Below are 15,473 nucleotides of genomic sequence, written 5' to 3'. Positions count from 1 at the left end.
TCCAAGGATTTGAACCACATTGCTTTCAACGCCTTACTTCTTCTTTGCTTTTGGTTTAGGCATTCAGGCTTGATATGCCCCTTCTTATTGCAGCCATAACAAGTGACTTCAGACTTGTCCTTTGTGTTTGATTTTGGACTTGGTTGCATTGTCTTTGACTAGATCACCTTCTTGATCTCTCTTTTGGTGAATCTATTCTTCTTCTTGTATAGTTTCTGAAATAAGTTCATGAGTTCGGTGGCAACTTCATCATCTTCTTCTGAGTCGGTTCGCCTTCAAACTCGTGTTCAATTTGGTACTTCTTCCTAGACTCTTTTGTCTTTCTTGTATCTGCAACCAACGCAATATCTTTTTCGGTTGAAAGTGCATTAGTCGGTTCATGCAATTCAAATTCTGAAAGTAGCTTGTCTAGTCTAATTAAATAGAGGTCCTTAGATACCTTATAAGCATCTACCATCGAATTCCTTGGAAAAGCATTTAGCGCATAGTTGATGACATCGCGATTCTCCACTTTTGTCCAATCGTGTGGAGGTTGTTCAGAAGATCTTGGATGCGAGCATGCAACTGGTTCGCTGACTCACCTTCCTGCATTTTAATATTATAAAATTTATTAAGAATTAAATCTCTCTTACTTACCTTTGTGTCAGAGTTCCCCTCGTGCAGTTCAATGAGTTTTTCCCATAATTCTTTTGCGCTTGAGAAAGGGTCAACCCGGTTCAACTCTTCTTTAGTTAAGCCACATTGTAACATGTCGCTTTTGCATCTGCCTCAATCTTCCTCTTTGTTGGTGCATCCCACCTGTCGCAAGGGATGAGTACTCCGTCTTCTATGGGAAATGTGAATCTGGTTTGGATTATGATCCATATTGAAACTTGGGTCTTGAGATGGTACTCCATCCGACTTTTTCAGTATTCAAAGTCCTCGCCAGAGAAAAGAGGCGGGTGAGCGGTACTGTAGCCTTCTTGGTGGGTCATTGATAGAAAATCTCGCACACAAAAATAATGAAACTTGTTTCAAGACTTAGTCTTGAATTAGTAGTGTAGTATAAAAGAGAATAGATAAAAAAAATGGCTCGACTAGTATTGCACCAATTTTAAGAAAAAAAATTGATAAATTTGTCAAAAGAGGTTATTAGACCAATTCTGACTTATGGAAAAAATTTAAAAATGAAAAAAAATGTAAGAAATTATTTTTACCAAAATGGACGAGAAAGCAACGATAAAGAATGCTCGAACTATAGTTGTATGGATTCATAGCGGCCCCACTCTGATACCAATTGTATGATCGAAAGCGCTAGAGGGGGTGAATAGTGCTCATGTCCTTTTCATGTTCGTTTTTTGGAAAACAAAGTAAACACAGCGGAATAGTAATAAATAAAAGCAAGCAATTGAAAACCAAGCTAACGCCTTTGGTTTTACTTGGTTCAGAGCCTGTGACGATTTCTACTCAAGACCTACACTCATTGAGTGTTTACTTTGGACAATTCACTATCAATTTGTAGAATTACAAAGACAAGTACAAGTATAAATGGAATTATAAATTAAGTGCTTTAAATGAAAACTATACCGATGACTTAGAGAGTTGGAGATGCAATTTTTCGGTCGTTGAAACAGCGTTACGGTTTCGTGGACTTGTCTTTTGAGTAGTGCGTAGGAGCGGAAGATTGTTCTAAATGATTTTAATATCTATACTCGAAGCTATTGGTTGAACCCTTTTATAATCGAGTTAAACCAGATCCAGATTCATTGATCTCGGGATCACTATTTGTCATGCCCCAGAGGAGTCCCTACCCGGCAAACGGATAATATCTCCTCGGTAACTGTGATAATATAAATCATGAATACAACCACAAGAATACTCACAAGCTATAATCATCAGCCCACACGGCTGGAACATACACAACCACGTAGTTATATATACAGTCCACTCGGCTGGAACAAAATTATCACAACCACGCAGTTGTATAATAAACATCTCACACGGTTGTACTAAAAACACAACGAAAAATGAAAGGAAAGCTCATACAAACCAAAAAGATACAATGTGTGTTGGCACGACTTAAATACAACAACAACAAGACAAATACTAATACGATAAAGTAGCCACACGGCTAAACACCAAATATAACTCCAATACTATAAGGAAAACGGTTAAGAAAATAAGAGAAAAGTAAATACCATCATCTGATATGATGTGGAACCGACAGACAGGATACTCCAAACGACTCCATAATCACTACCTGCTACCTGAGAAAAAAGACGACATAGAATTGTGGTGGTGAGTGTAGGTCACTCAACGGGTAATAGATAAGATAGTGCATGGTCAAAATAAAATATGGAGATCAAAGTATACAGTCTCATTAGGGAAATAAGAACATGATCATAAACTGACATAATAAATGTACATACCCAATCTGAATCCAACACATAATATCATGATCATAATGTCATAGTAAATGAACCTGCCCAATCTAGTACTAACATATAAGGTCAAGATCGTAAATGACATAATAAATACACATACTCAATTTGGAATCGACACATACGATATAATAATCAGTAAACTCACCAGGGATCAGCAATAGATCTGTTTGTGACACATGAGCAATATAACCGACAGTATATACATGTATAATAAATGACATATATGCAGCATAGCAACCATATGAAACAATCATAGATCAAATAAGTGCAACATATCACAATTACATGTAGCTAGTATCTACTAGACATGTATGCAAATATATCTCCATAGATGCACCGCGCATCATATGCAAATGCGCATGCATGCTCCATGGTCAACCCCGCCACCTCTTCAGACACCACGACCCTTGTATGGTCGAGAGACTTGGATCTATGACAATTGTACTACCCTCCAGATGCTACTATATAGCAGCTGAGGCGAACAGTTCGCTAAGTAGCTATCTAGCTACATAACATCAGGGTCCCTGACTACTCACATCTTTAGCCCCCTGACTACTGTACCCTCCAGATATCACTACTCATGAGTGGCCGAGGCTGACAGAGTATAACACTAAGCGGCTAAGTGAGCATGACAGGGCAAGCGGCAACTGCTCCAGCTACCACTACCCATGAGTGGTCGAGTGTGCGGTGCTAAAATGACTAACGACTCTCTCACACCACAAGGAAGACAATGGTCATCAGCATGCAATGCAATGATGAACATGATGTAAATAATCATGATACTAACACAATCATCATCAATGCAACATCCCCAATCTACATAAGTATCTCTAATACATGATCCATCAATCACTTTTATCGATAGGTATGGGTAGATCCAATAGGTATCCTCTAAATAACAAGTACAATAAGTAACCACACCAGACATGTACACACTACACACGTATGCACCCTACAACGTAGGTATAATCAACAAGAAACCTCCAATAGTCATTCTAGATACATATGCACACAACCACATAGGTATAATCATGATACCTCCAATATCACACCAAACACATACAATCACTAACATAGGTATTATCAACATGATCTTCCAATAGTACACATCTGATACATGTGCACACAACATAGATACAATCAACATGAAACCTCCAATAGATAACACCGGACATGTGTACACATACAATATATAAATGCACGGTCAACATGATAACTCCTATGACACATACCAAACATGTGTACACATAACATCATTTGCATAATCAGTATGTTAACTCAGTCAACAAGACGTATCCTACCATACATACTCTACATGTGAATACACAATAGAGTATAGATATTCAAAAGTCAAGACTGTATGTGATATAAATAGATCATCTCAAAGGTCAAGTATAAGTATCAAGTAGGATAATAATACAGAAAGATTTAAGGTAAAGCAACCTAACCCATCAATCAAAAACTACCATGCACTAAGTTCAAAGAACTAAAGAGACCAAGGAAGAAATACCCGCCTTTAATATGTAGATCATGTCAATACAACTCCCACGTTGAGATGCTTGTTTCCAATCATCATCCTGCAAATCATATAATATACAGTTCAGCTATTCACATACAACAATTAGCTAAACCCAAAAATCCAATCTTAATTCATTTAGGTAACCATGTTTAATTTCACCTAATGATCCAAATCCAATTAGATGATAAGTCCATCCTTAATCCACTGATCAATTCCTTAATTCTCACAAATCAATCACTAATCATCCAAGTAACAACATATTACAAATCTCCAAGATAATCTGATACAAATCCATATCCACCAACCCATCACATAAATGAAATCAACTCATAAATGAATCTCCAATCCATAACCACATAGATTAAGCACCCTTAACCATTTCACCTTCTAATTAGGATTTACTACAAACATAATCCAAAACTCAATTCATTACCAATCGATCAACCATCCATAAAGAATCACAACCACACTGGATTAAGCATTTCATAATCAAATTAGGTTAAGCTAACTTGAATCAATCCCAACAACTCACCCGAATCTTAGATGTTCCCTTGTTGATTCACTGTCAGTGGACCTTGCTACTGGAAAGGGTGACCTGGTGGAGCTACTGTCGGAACCAAGGATGGAGCTACAAGGGTTGATCCAACAACTACACACATTCCAAACCAATCCATATCAATTACAATCAAAGAAAAATCCCAAACTCCTCCATTCATTACCTTGTTTCTGCCAGAGGTTCACTGCTGTGGTGGCGAGCCAACCAGAAGACAGAGTGGAGATAGCACTAGGGCACCGACTCTAAGGAAAGGATCGGCGTCAGTTGTAGCCAAGACATCATCAGCTGGAAATCGGGAACAAAAAGGGGCTCTCGGCAATCGGGAGAAAAGAAGGGAGCGATGGTGGAGGGAGAGCCTCACTGGTGACAGTCAACCGGCTTGGAACGTTGGCACCGGCGATTGACGATCAGCAAGGACCTCACGGCTCACATAGAGAAGTAGATCGGCGAAGGCGGCTCCTACACAACTGGTGGTGAGATGGCAGCGACAAATCTATGATGTCACCAAGTTGACTTCGCATGGAGGAGACGATGATTTTTGCCCCGAGAGGTGGCACTCGAAGGCCTCTCGGCACTAGCGCCTCGCGATCAAGGCTTGCCATGGCTGGCGACAGACGTTGGGCTCTGGTGGTCAGTGGTGACATCGAGAAGAGGGCGGTGGCAGTGATCGGCAAATCGGAGGAGAAGGGAAGTAGCTTCGTGCGAGTGAGAGAGATCGGAGGGGAATGAAGGAAGAGGGGAATCGGGTGATTTGAAGAAGAGAAACTTAGGTTTTAATTCTTATACCTAGGTTAATGTATCTCAACCTTAGGTTAATTAAAATAATCAACTCATAACTAAATGTGTATTTCAAATAGGCTTCCTTCTAGCCCAATAAATCTATCCTCCTGAAAATATATCATACAAGCTCCAATTAAAACCTAGGACATTTCTAAAAATTCTTTAAAATTCCAATAAGATTATTTTTCAAATAACTTTATTATTTAATTATAATTTGGGTACCGTATTTTACACTATTTGAGCCGACATTGATTGGTCGACTGATCTATCCGTTCGATCAATCCAAACCTTCTGAATCTGCCCAACTTCCCGTCCAGATGTTGCCGCTTTGAATAAGAGGTTTCGTTTGGTCAATCAATCCCAATGTTCGGTCAACTAATTCGTCGATGATCCCTGGCTTATCTGGTCCGATCAACCTGGCCTGATCAAGTCATTGTTTATCCACCATTCGGTCGATTGAACCCAAGGTTCAGTCGATCGATCCCTTGGTCAAACCCGATCAAGTCGCTAAACATTTGATCTTTTTGCTTGAGAGTTCGGTCGACTAATCCAGACATTCGATCGACCAAACAAAGCAAAATCCTAATATGCAAAATGTTAGTCTTCCTATAAAATGGAGTTAGATAATAGGCAAAGAGTATATAAAAGATAACTTTGACAGTCTCCGAACTGTCCGGTCCTGACTTTGATTTTTGTCGAAACTCTAGGTCAGACCAACACCTACTATTCCCTCTTTAGGGAACTCATCCTCACCTACTCCTTTCAGTAGAAATTACCTTTTGTCAAACCGGTCCTCTAGACCGTCTAGACTTTTGCTCAGCGTCCGAGACGTCAAGACTTCATGTTGGGAGTTCGTTCCATGACCCGTCAAGTCTTCCACTTGGTATCTACGACCCCAGAATTTTCACCTAGAGTCCTTGACTCTAGGATTTCATCCAAAGTTCTCAACCCGCCAAGACTTTGCCCAGTCCCCCAACTAGGACTTTGTTGCCTAACCGTAAATAGTACTTTCCACCTGCCTAACCGCAACTAGGACTTTCTTTTTTCCTAAGATCACTTAGGACTTTCTTGCACAATTAGTTTAACTTGTTAGATAACAAGAAAGCTTAACTTTGAATCCCTTTCCTATTATCAAAATACAGGTTTGATCGTCTGGTGCTCTCTACACCAACACTACTATCGGTTTAGCGAGTACCGGCAAGGCGGGAAAATACTTTTTCAATTCTTCGAATATCTTATCACATTCGGCGTCCCATTGAAATTTGGCAGCCTGCCGGAGTGTTTGAAGAATGGTAAACTCCGATCGGCTGATCTTAATATGAAGCGAGATAATGTTGTGATCCACCCAGTCAATCATTGTGCCTCCCTTCAATCCCTCGTTCTGTAACTATGTAGCCAAGAACTTCCCGCTCTTGGCTCCGAATAAGCATTTGCTGAGATTAAGCTTGAGAGCATACTCCCGTAAGGTGTGGCAAGTCTAATCTATATCACCACACAAATCGGCAGCCTGGAGTGATTTGATTAGTATGTCATCCACATAAACTTCCATGTTTCACTCGATGTGGTTTTGGAACACCTTATTCAAAAGTCATTGGTACATAGCTTCTACATTTTTTAGTCTGAATTGCATAACATTATAGCAATAAATCCCTTTAGTGGTGATGAAACTAACCTTTTCCTGGTCCTCTTTGGCCAGCGGGACCTGATGATAGCATTAGTAGGCATTCAATATGCATATTAATTCACAATCAAAGGTGGAATCACCTAGTCAATACACAGCAAAGAATAATAATCTTTAGGTAGACTTTATTTATATCCTGGAAGTCAATACAGGCTCATCATTTATTTCCTAGTTTATTGACAAGAACCACATTAGATAGCCAGCTCGGGAACTACACTTCACGGATGTATCCAGTATCTAGCAGCTTGTCTACCTCCACCTAGATTATCTTATTTTGTTCGGCACCAAAATCCCGCTTTCTTTGCTTGACTGGACGAGCGTCTAGTTGGACATGTAACACATGTTCCATGATATGCCTATGATTTCCTAGGGCTCCTAGGCGAAGACATCACTATTGTGTGTTAAACACGCAACAAGCTCAACTTTAAGCTTTGGGGACAAGTCGATCGCTATTTGAGTAGTAGCCTCTGATTGACCAGGCTGAATTTGCACTTCTTTTCTCTCTTCATAGATCAGAGTTGGAGGTGCCTTCAAATAGTGTTAACTTCTAGCCGTTGGCTTTTCAGGGCAGCATTAGCTTCAATCTTAATAATATCAACGTAGTACTTGCGTGCTACCAGTTGGTTCCCTTTAACTTCCCCCACCTGGTCGTCCACAGGAAATTTGATTTTTTGGTAGAAAGTTTAATTAAACAACTATCTGGAATTCATTTAGGATCGACCAACCCAAAATGATGTTGTATGATGAGGGAGCATCTATTGAATTACCTACAAAAATTAAACAAGTCCTTTCGCAATCTTTGGATTTGATTAGTTATGCGCAATTAATTGAACAAAATAAGAATGCATAAAATTAACAGCTTCTAAGAGAATAGTAAGAATGCTAGATTTACTTGGTTACAACTTAGGTGGTTGTTAATCCAAGGCGTTAAAGAAGTTCCACTAGAAATCTCCTTTGTTGAAGGTATAGTAGCCTCTTACAGACATTGACAACTTAGAAAAAGATTAGGAAATGATTACAGAAGTTGTAGATGAATTGTTGTTAATTTTCTAGCTCCATGGGTCTTTTTATAGCCCCTGGAAAAACCTATCCATGGCTCGGAGGCGCCTTCAAGTAGGTCCAAGGCCCCTTCAATAAATTAAGTTTTATCCGCTGAAGATAAAACTTTATCTTTGGCTAACGGGCATTGAAGACGCCTTCGTACTGTTCATGAAAGGTGTCTTCCAAGCGATTGGAGGTGTCTTCCATGAAGTAGATCAACCTCTAAGCTGATCTTATTCATGTAGGTGATGCTCTGGTTAACTGGAGTTAAGCTCACCAAAACCCAACTTCGACCTTCTCCTTGAGCAGACTTCCTCCCCCTTCTCATCCCTCGAATGTCTCGCGCATCCTTCTCGTTCACCGGTGTACTCTTTTGCAGCACCTCGTCTCTCGGATGGACCGAGCCCATCAATTCTCTTCCTGTGTCATTCTTCTCGCTAGCCGCATTTTCCGCTCGATTTCCTATGTTCCTAAGCTCCTGCATACTTAAACACAAGGATTAAATACAAACAGGAACTAACTTAACTCGGTTGACCACATCAAAACTATTACAGGATATTTACAATCTCCCTCTTTTTGATGTTCATCAACCTGAGTTGAAGTTAGGGTCAAAACAAAATGCAATACAATAAGTGAATGAAAATTGTAATGACACTAATTATTTGCAAATAAGTATAGGAATAAAATTTTTTATTATCCCACTTCCCCCTTATGTTATACATATTTTTTCTCTTTCATCACATAAAAAATAGGGAAAATAAAAGAAGAATTTAGAAAAATCTAAAAATTTTTTTAGGGGTACAAAATAAGAATTATCAGTAGGTAAATATTTTCAGAAATAATTTTCAAAAATATTTTATTTGTATTAAATAATTTAAAAAAATAATTTAAAATTTTCTTTTCTATTTCAAAAAATCCTAAAAAAAATTTGAACTTAAACAGAATAAGCTAGATCAGTAGAAATATTTCCACAGAAAGATATTATTTAATCTAATAGAAATGATTTATTTCAGTAGAGCAATCTAATTTTCGAAAATAAATCTTTAAAAATATAGTTTCAACTCTAAAAATTCTGCTAATTTTTATGGATATGTAAAATACATTATTTAACAGCAAAAAAAAATTAAAGTTTCCATATTTCTATATTCCTAAATTTTTAATATTAAAAATTAATTTTTAAAAAAATAATTCATAGAAATGTTATTATTTATCAGAAAATTTGGAAAAAAATTTCCCTCAGCAGAAACATGATTGTGCTATTTGTCTATAAATTTTGAACAGAAAATTCAAAAATAAGATAAAAAAATATTTTTTAAGTCAAAACAATTTCTACTCTAACAATAAAAATTGGTAATTTAATCTAGAAAGGATTTCAGAACCCAATATAGGCTCCTACTTACTGTATTCACTAGAAATTTTGGTGGTACATAATTCCTAGGGATTTTTCTTATTTGTCCCTTATGATTTTTAATGTACCATTTTATTCTACCATAATTTCTAGACCTTGAAAAAATATTTGAACATGTATTGTCATTTTCCAGCTTCTCTATTTGTGCTTTTAGTTTTTCATTTTTCCATTTTAAAATTATCATACATTACGAAAGGGTATAAATTTGTTAAGTTTCATTTAAGCATAGCATTTTCATTTTCTAATTTTAGCATATTTTTAGAAAGAATTTTAATAAATTTAAAAGATTGTTCAGGAGGTAGGTAACGTACCTTACTTACCTCATGATTTGACACTCCCTCTTCGTCGATGCTCATTTCTGAGGATCTTTCGTCGTTCCTCTGGTGGTCTACCATTAGGGTTAATCTAGTGTATTTTTCTAACTTCGATTCTGATGACGACGATTCGTCTCATGTCGCCTTCATGGTCTTGTGCTTCGATCTTGTTAGTTTTTGCTCGTCTTTCTCCTTTCTTTTTAATTTTGGATAGTCATCCTTGATGTGCCCATCTTCTTAGCAGTTGTAGTATCAAACTTTTCTTTTGTTCCAAAGGTGTTTCTTTGCTTGCGACTTATTAAATTTATTAGCTTTAAGAAATTTACTAAAATTTCTTACCATTAAGGTTGCCTTTTCTTTGTCAATGGATGGTTCAGAGTCTAAATCATCTGTTCTTGCTTTCAGGGCAATTGTATGACTTGGCTCATTCTTTAATTCTACACGTCTAGATTCATGAAGTTCTAAATTTGAAAATAAATTATCTAATGTACTTACCTCTAGATCTTTAGAAATATAGTAGGAGTTGATTATTGAGGATCATTCGGGTGTCCTCAGAAAAGTATTCAATGCATACCTTAGAGAATCTTGATTTGTTACCTTTTCTTCCAGATTTGTGAGTTCAGTAATCAGCTCCTTCAGTTTGGCATACGGTTGCACTACTAACTGTCCTTCTTTCAGCCGAAGGTTCATCAGTTGGTTCTGGAGTAGGTCCCATCTCGTGAGTTTTGCTTCCGGCGTTCCTTTGTGTAGCTCTAGGAACTTCTCCCAATGTTCCTTTGTTGATTCATAAGCTCCAATTCGATTGACTTCCTAGGGTGGAAGTATGCTCAGCAGGTGGAACTCAGTTCATCCATTAACTACAAAGTCAACTTATTCTTTTTTGGCCCATAGGTATTCTTCTTTTTCAGCTCCTTGTTGATCTTTGGGAGCTATAAAATCGTATTTGATTATTAGTAAAATTTTAAAATCAGTTTTGAAAAATACCTCCATTTGCTTTTTCCATAGGGCGAATTTCCCCTCAAATTTTGGCAGGTAGATACTCAGTTCGGTCATCGTCTTGTTTGCTTTGGTCAACGTTTAGTCCTTCTGAAGTGGTTGGGCTCTTATACCAATTGTTGGTCTTAGTACGATCGACAAGAGGGGGGTGAATTGCCTATAAAAATTAAATAAGACCTTTCATGATCTTTAGATTTGATTAGTTATGCATAATTAATTAAACAAAATAAGAATGCATAAAATCAATAACTTCTAAGAAAATAGTAAGAAGGTTAGATTTACTTGGTTATAACCTAGGTAGTTGTTAATCTAAGGCATTGAAGAAACTCCACCAGAAATCTCCTTTGTTGAAGGTAGAGTAGCCTCTTACAGATGTTGACAGGTTAGAAAAAGACTAGAAAGTGATTACTGAAGTAGTAGTTGAATTGTTGTTAATTTCCTATCTCCATGGGTCTTTTATAGCCCCTAGAAAAACCTATCAGTGGCTCAGAGGTGCCTTCAAGTGGGTCCAAGATGCCTTTAATAGATTAAGTTTTATCCGCCGAAGATAAAACTTTAACTTCAGCTAACGGGTATTGAAGGAGCCTTTAATAAGCTTAAAGGCACCTTTGCATTGTTCATGCAAGGTGCCTTCCAAGCGATTGAAGATGCCTTCCATGAAGTAGATCAGCCTCCAAACTAATTTTGTTCGCATAGGTAATACTCCGGTTAACCAGAGTTGAGCTCACCCGAACCCAACTTTGACCTTCTCCTTGAGGAAACTTCCTCCCTGGCTTCTCATCCCTCGAACATCATGCACGTCCTTCTCATCCACCGGCGTAGTCTTTCGCAACACATCATCCCTCGGATATACCGAACTCGTCGACTCTTTTCCTATGTCATTCTTCTGCTAGTTGTGTTTTCCGCTCAACTTCTTGTGTTCCTAAGCTCTTGCACACTTAGACACAAGGATCAAACACAAACATAACCTAACTTAACTCAGTTGACCACATCAAAACTACCACAGGGTACCTATAGCATCGATCACAATAAAAGTCGATCGACACATCTTTATTAGGGGCTTCTCTCCTAAGGATATGACTAACTTAATTTGGTCGAGCGACCGAACCTCGATGCCCGTAAAGCTATATAGTGGCGTCATTATGGGTTGGGGCTCGCTCTTATCAATTTATAGTGGATCAAGCGTCTCCTTGAAGATGATGTTGAGTAAGCTGCTTGTGTCAACAAAGTATGATATATATTATAATTGACTATAACAACGTTGATTATTAAAGTATCAACATAGAGCACTTATACTCCCTCTAAATCCTCGGGCCCGAAACTAATCTCGGGCCCTTGTACCTGCTCCTGGCTGTAGTTGACTGCTTGGATCTCTAGTCGACGAGCATGTAACTTCCTCCCCCGATTAGAGTCTCCATCGATTGGACCTCCGGTGATCATCCCAATATCCCTTGAGCAGAATTATTGTTGTTTTCCTCTTGCCACATCGGGGGATGCTCCTACCGCGCTCGGGAAGGGGTCTAGGCCTGGTTATCCTACTACTGGAGCGTTCTTTAGCGCCACTCAACATCCTAGTAATTTCTTCGGGTTGGGATGTTCGGTTGTTGATAACGTCGATGGTTAGGAGACGACAAACGACAGTGGAACCCTTGGTTAGCTGCCTGGCATTTCTCTAGATTGTAATGATAACAATCCTGAGTGTCGTGTGTCTCTAATCGATGATATGTATAAAATTTTGGTGGAGCCCATCTAGGGGCTCTGGGAATCTTCTCCACTCAGCTTCCACATGCTGGACAGCTTGCAGCCACGACTCACGCTGTTGAGGTTAGGGCCCCGCCTGGGGACCCTTGTGAGGAAGAGGGAGGAGAGCTCGGTGTTCGGGAGTAGACGTCGGAGTGGATGTGGGGACCTTCTTCTTCCAAGAGAATTGAGTTTCTTCTACATTAATATACTTGGTCATCCGGCCAAGTAGATGATCGAAGTCCCTTGGAGGCTTCTTAATCAGGGAGTGAAAGAACTTGCTGTCTACGAGCCCTTGAGAGAAAGTGCTTACTAGAATCTCAGGGGTGGCCGAGGGGACATCCATAGTCACTTAGTTAAATTTTTTGATGTACATCTTGAGCATCTTCTTGGACCCTTGCTTGATTGAAAATAAGCTTAATGTAGTTTTGTGGTACTTGCGGCTGCTAGAGAAATGATGAAGGAAAACCTTGCGAAAATCCTTAAAGCAACAGATGGACTCGGCAAGAAACCAATTGAACCATCTCTATGTCGAGCCTGAGAGTATAGTAAGGAACATTTAGCAGTTTACCCTATCTGTATACTGATGGAGGATAACAACATTTTTAAACTTGAGGAGACGGTCTTTTGGGTCAGTGGCCCCCCCCATATTCTCTTATCGTCAAAGGTCAGAAATGACTGGGTAGTTTATCCTCCAATATCTCTTGCGAGAATAGCATATTGATCCATCCAGGAGAGATGCCACCCCATCGGGGCTTTGCTTTTGTGCAAATCTCACGCGGGTGCATCTCTAGAGGATGATACTTGGGGAATTTCTTCTCGGCCTATCTCCTCAGTAGGAGTGCAGAATAGTGCCTGGTGATATACTATCAGGGATGGTGGCACAGGCGGTAAGTTGATTGGTTGTATGGGTGGTTGTACGAAGCCAGCTGTTGGTGGAGGAGGAACTGGCTGAAACCTAGTTGGGCCTTTTACTCGAATTCCTCTTTTAGTGTGAGGACCTGTCCTTGACTTGGTCGGGTCGTGCAGCAATGTACCGGCGGCAGTGACTTATTGATGTTGCATTAACCTTTGTGCTCGAGTGGCTATCAACAACTCAAAATCCTCTTGAGACAGGGTGACGATGGTGACTCATCCAGCTTCTTTCATCTCTATATTTCATATTCAGGTGAAAGTTTCCACATATGACACTAAATTTGATCCTGTCTAAAAGCAGTGGAGATGGCACGCTAGCAGGTGACACTATTGTTGACCTAGAGAAGACCTCGAACTGGAAAAAAGGTTGTGAACTAGAGTAAAAAGAGGCTCGAGTGCCTTCCTCCTCTTTGTGCACACCAAAGAAAGATCCCACAGAATGTTAGAGCGAGAATCAGGGAAGAGGTCCCTGGCGCAGGCCCTCCGATGCTCAAGTCAGTAAGGTGACCAAGCAAAAAGTGGAGAACATGAACAATAGTTCTATAGAAAATGTGTATGTGTGCTTATGTGAAAGCGTACTCGGTCAACAGAGAGGACCTCCACCCTTTATATCATCTCTCATAATCTCCGTAATAATGAAGCGATAAGGAATATTCGGTGTCAGAAGATGTAGGATAATGGAAGGTGTATAGTCTGAAATATGTACAATTACCCTCCGATGAATCTTCTGTTACATGTGTATGAACGATCTCGTATAAGCGTCGTAATAATGATAGAAGCTGAACAACCACTCTCATAAGAAGGTTACATTGTATGTATATGTAAGATACCAGAATATTTCCTCACGAATAGTTGTGATTCTCTGATAGGTTGTTGTGATTTTCTAATAATGTGGTCTCCTGAGGAAGTCCGACCGGATCTTTAGCTTACCGATTATATATTATATTGGCAGATCAATACATAAGCAGCAAGGTACTGACTCCTGTAAGATCGTCTGTCCCCTAAGTCGCTTGGCTATATACTATGTAATGCTGGGGATCTGATATTGAAACAACAAGGAGCTAAGTTTCATAAACTCAGCTGGCTATATAACCAACCGGCCATATGTTGGGATACTTACCTCTTAAGGATCGGGAACTGAATCCCGAGAGATCCGATCGGTACTTTAAGTCGATCGTCCATATGATAGGAGACTTGCCTTTGAAGTGATAATCTGAGATCTGAAAGTTCGGCCGAGTCTAAAATAAGAATTGCCTTATACATTTATCTTTTGTACATATGAGAAACATATGTGTTGAGCTATGTAAACTTGACCGGCGTTGTTACTGACTAGCTATATATAGAAGGGTTGGCATATGAGAAGACCCATAGGCTTAACCGACTGTTTGGTTGACCAATTGTATACTGAGAGTCCAACGATAGCAGTGGAGAGCTATCTTGTACGCTCGTTCGGTCGTAGGGTCGTTCAGGTTATGTGTACATATTGGTATTGTGCCCCCTAAGTTTGACCAGTTTTAGGGCCGAGCGTCCCTTGCAGATCTGGGGAGCTGGATCCGTAGACTCATTCCAACATGTAAGGTTGGTCGGATTTGCTCTATGTATCTTGGTAATGAGTGGAGTGATAAGCTCCCTAAGTCTAACTGGTTTAAGGGTCGACCGACCATATGCTGGAAGGCTTGTATTATGAGAATAGGAAGATGGATCCTTTGAATCTAGCCTGACTTATGACCGGCAATATTTTTGATAGGTCAAGCATTCCTTAAACCCGATAGGCTATTGGTTGATTGGATTTATAATAGGTGTCTTAGCACATGAATGGAGCACTAGGTCCCTTGGATCCAACCGGCTCTTTGGTCAGTCGTTCTCATACTGAAGGCCTTAGTACTGGGCGAGCCGCAATAGTCATGTTGAGAGTAATCCACTGACTGTCATCTCTCCTTGACTTTAATCATCATCTCATTTTGACTTTGACTTTAATTTTGACTGTCACGTCATATCTGAATCCGCTCTTAACATCCCGTATCACTCCCATATAGTCACAATTGAAGATTGATCTAGACATAGCAATTCTGACATTCTACGACGGTCGGTCAGGGCATA

The 15,473-nt window shown here is 39.4% G+C and overlaps 1 long non-coding RNA gene across 1 annotated transcript; it reads right to left on the bottom strand.

Moving 5' to 3' along the window:
- Window positions 1-2,252: 2,252 nt before the first annotated feature.
- On the bottom strand, window positions 2,253-5,280 carry LOC121996804. The gene is made up of 3 exons (XR_006116159.1): window positions 4,662-5,280; window positions 4,475-4,591; window positions 2,253-4,000 (listed from the first exon to the last, which is right to left on the bottom strand). It is a non-coding gene; the product is annotated as an uncharacterized LOC121996804 (long non-coding RNA).
- Window positions 5,281-15,473: the final 10,193 nt, after the last annotated feature.

The sequence above is a fragment of the Zingiber officinale genome, chromosome 6A (genome assembly GCF_018446385.1).
Source record: "Zingiber officinale cultivar Zhangliang chromosome 6A, Zo_v1.1, whole genome shotgun sequence".
NCBI lineage: Eukaryota > Viridiplantae > Streptophyta > Magnoliopsida > Zingiberales > Zingiberaceae > Zingiber > Zingiber officinale.
Note: the sequence above shows the minus strand (reverse complement) of the source record. Positions and strands in the feature narration are given on the sequence as shown.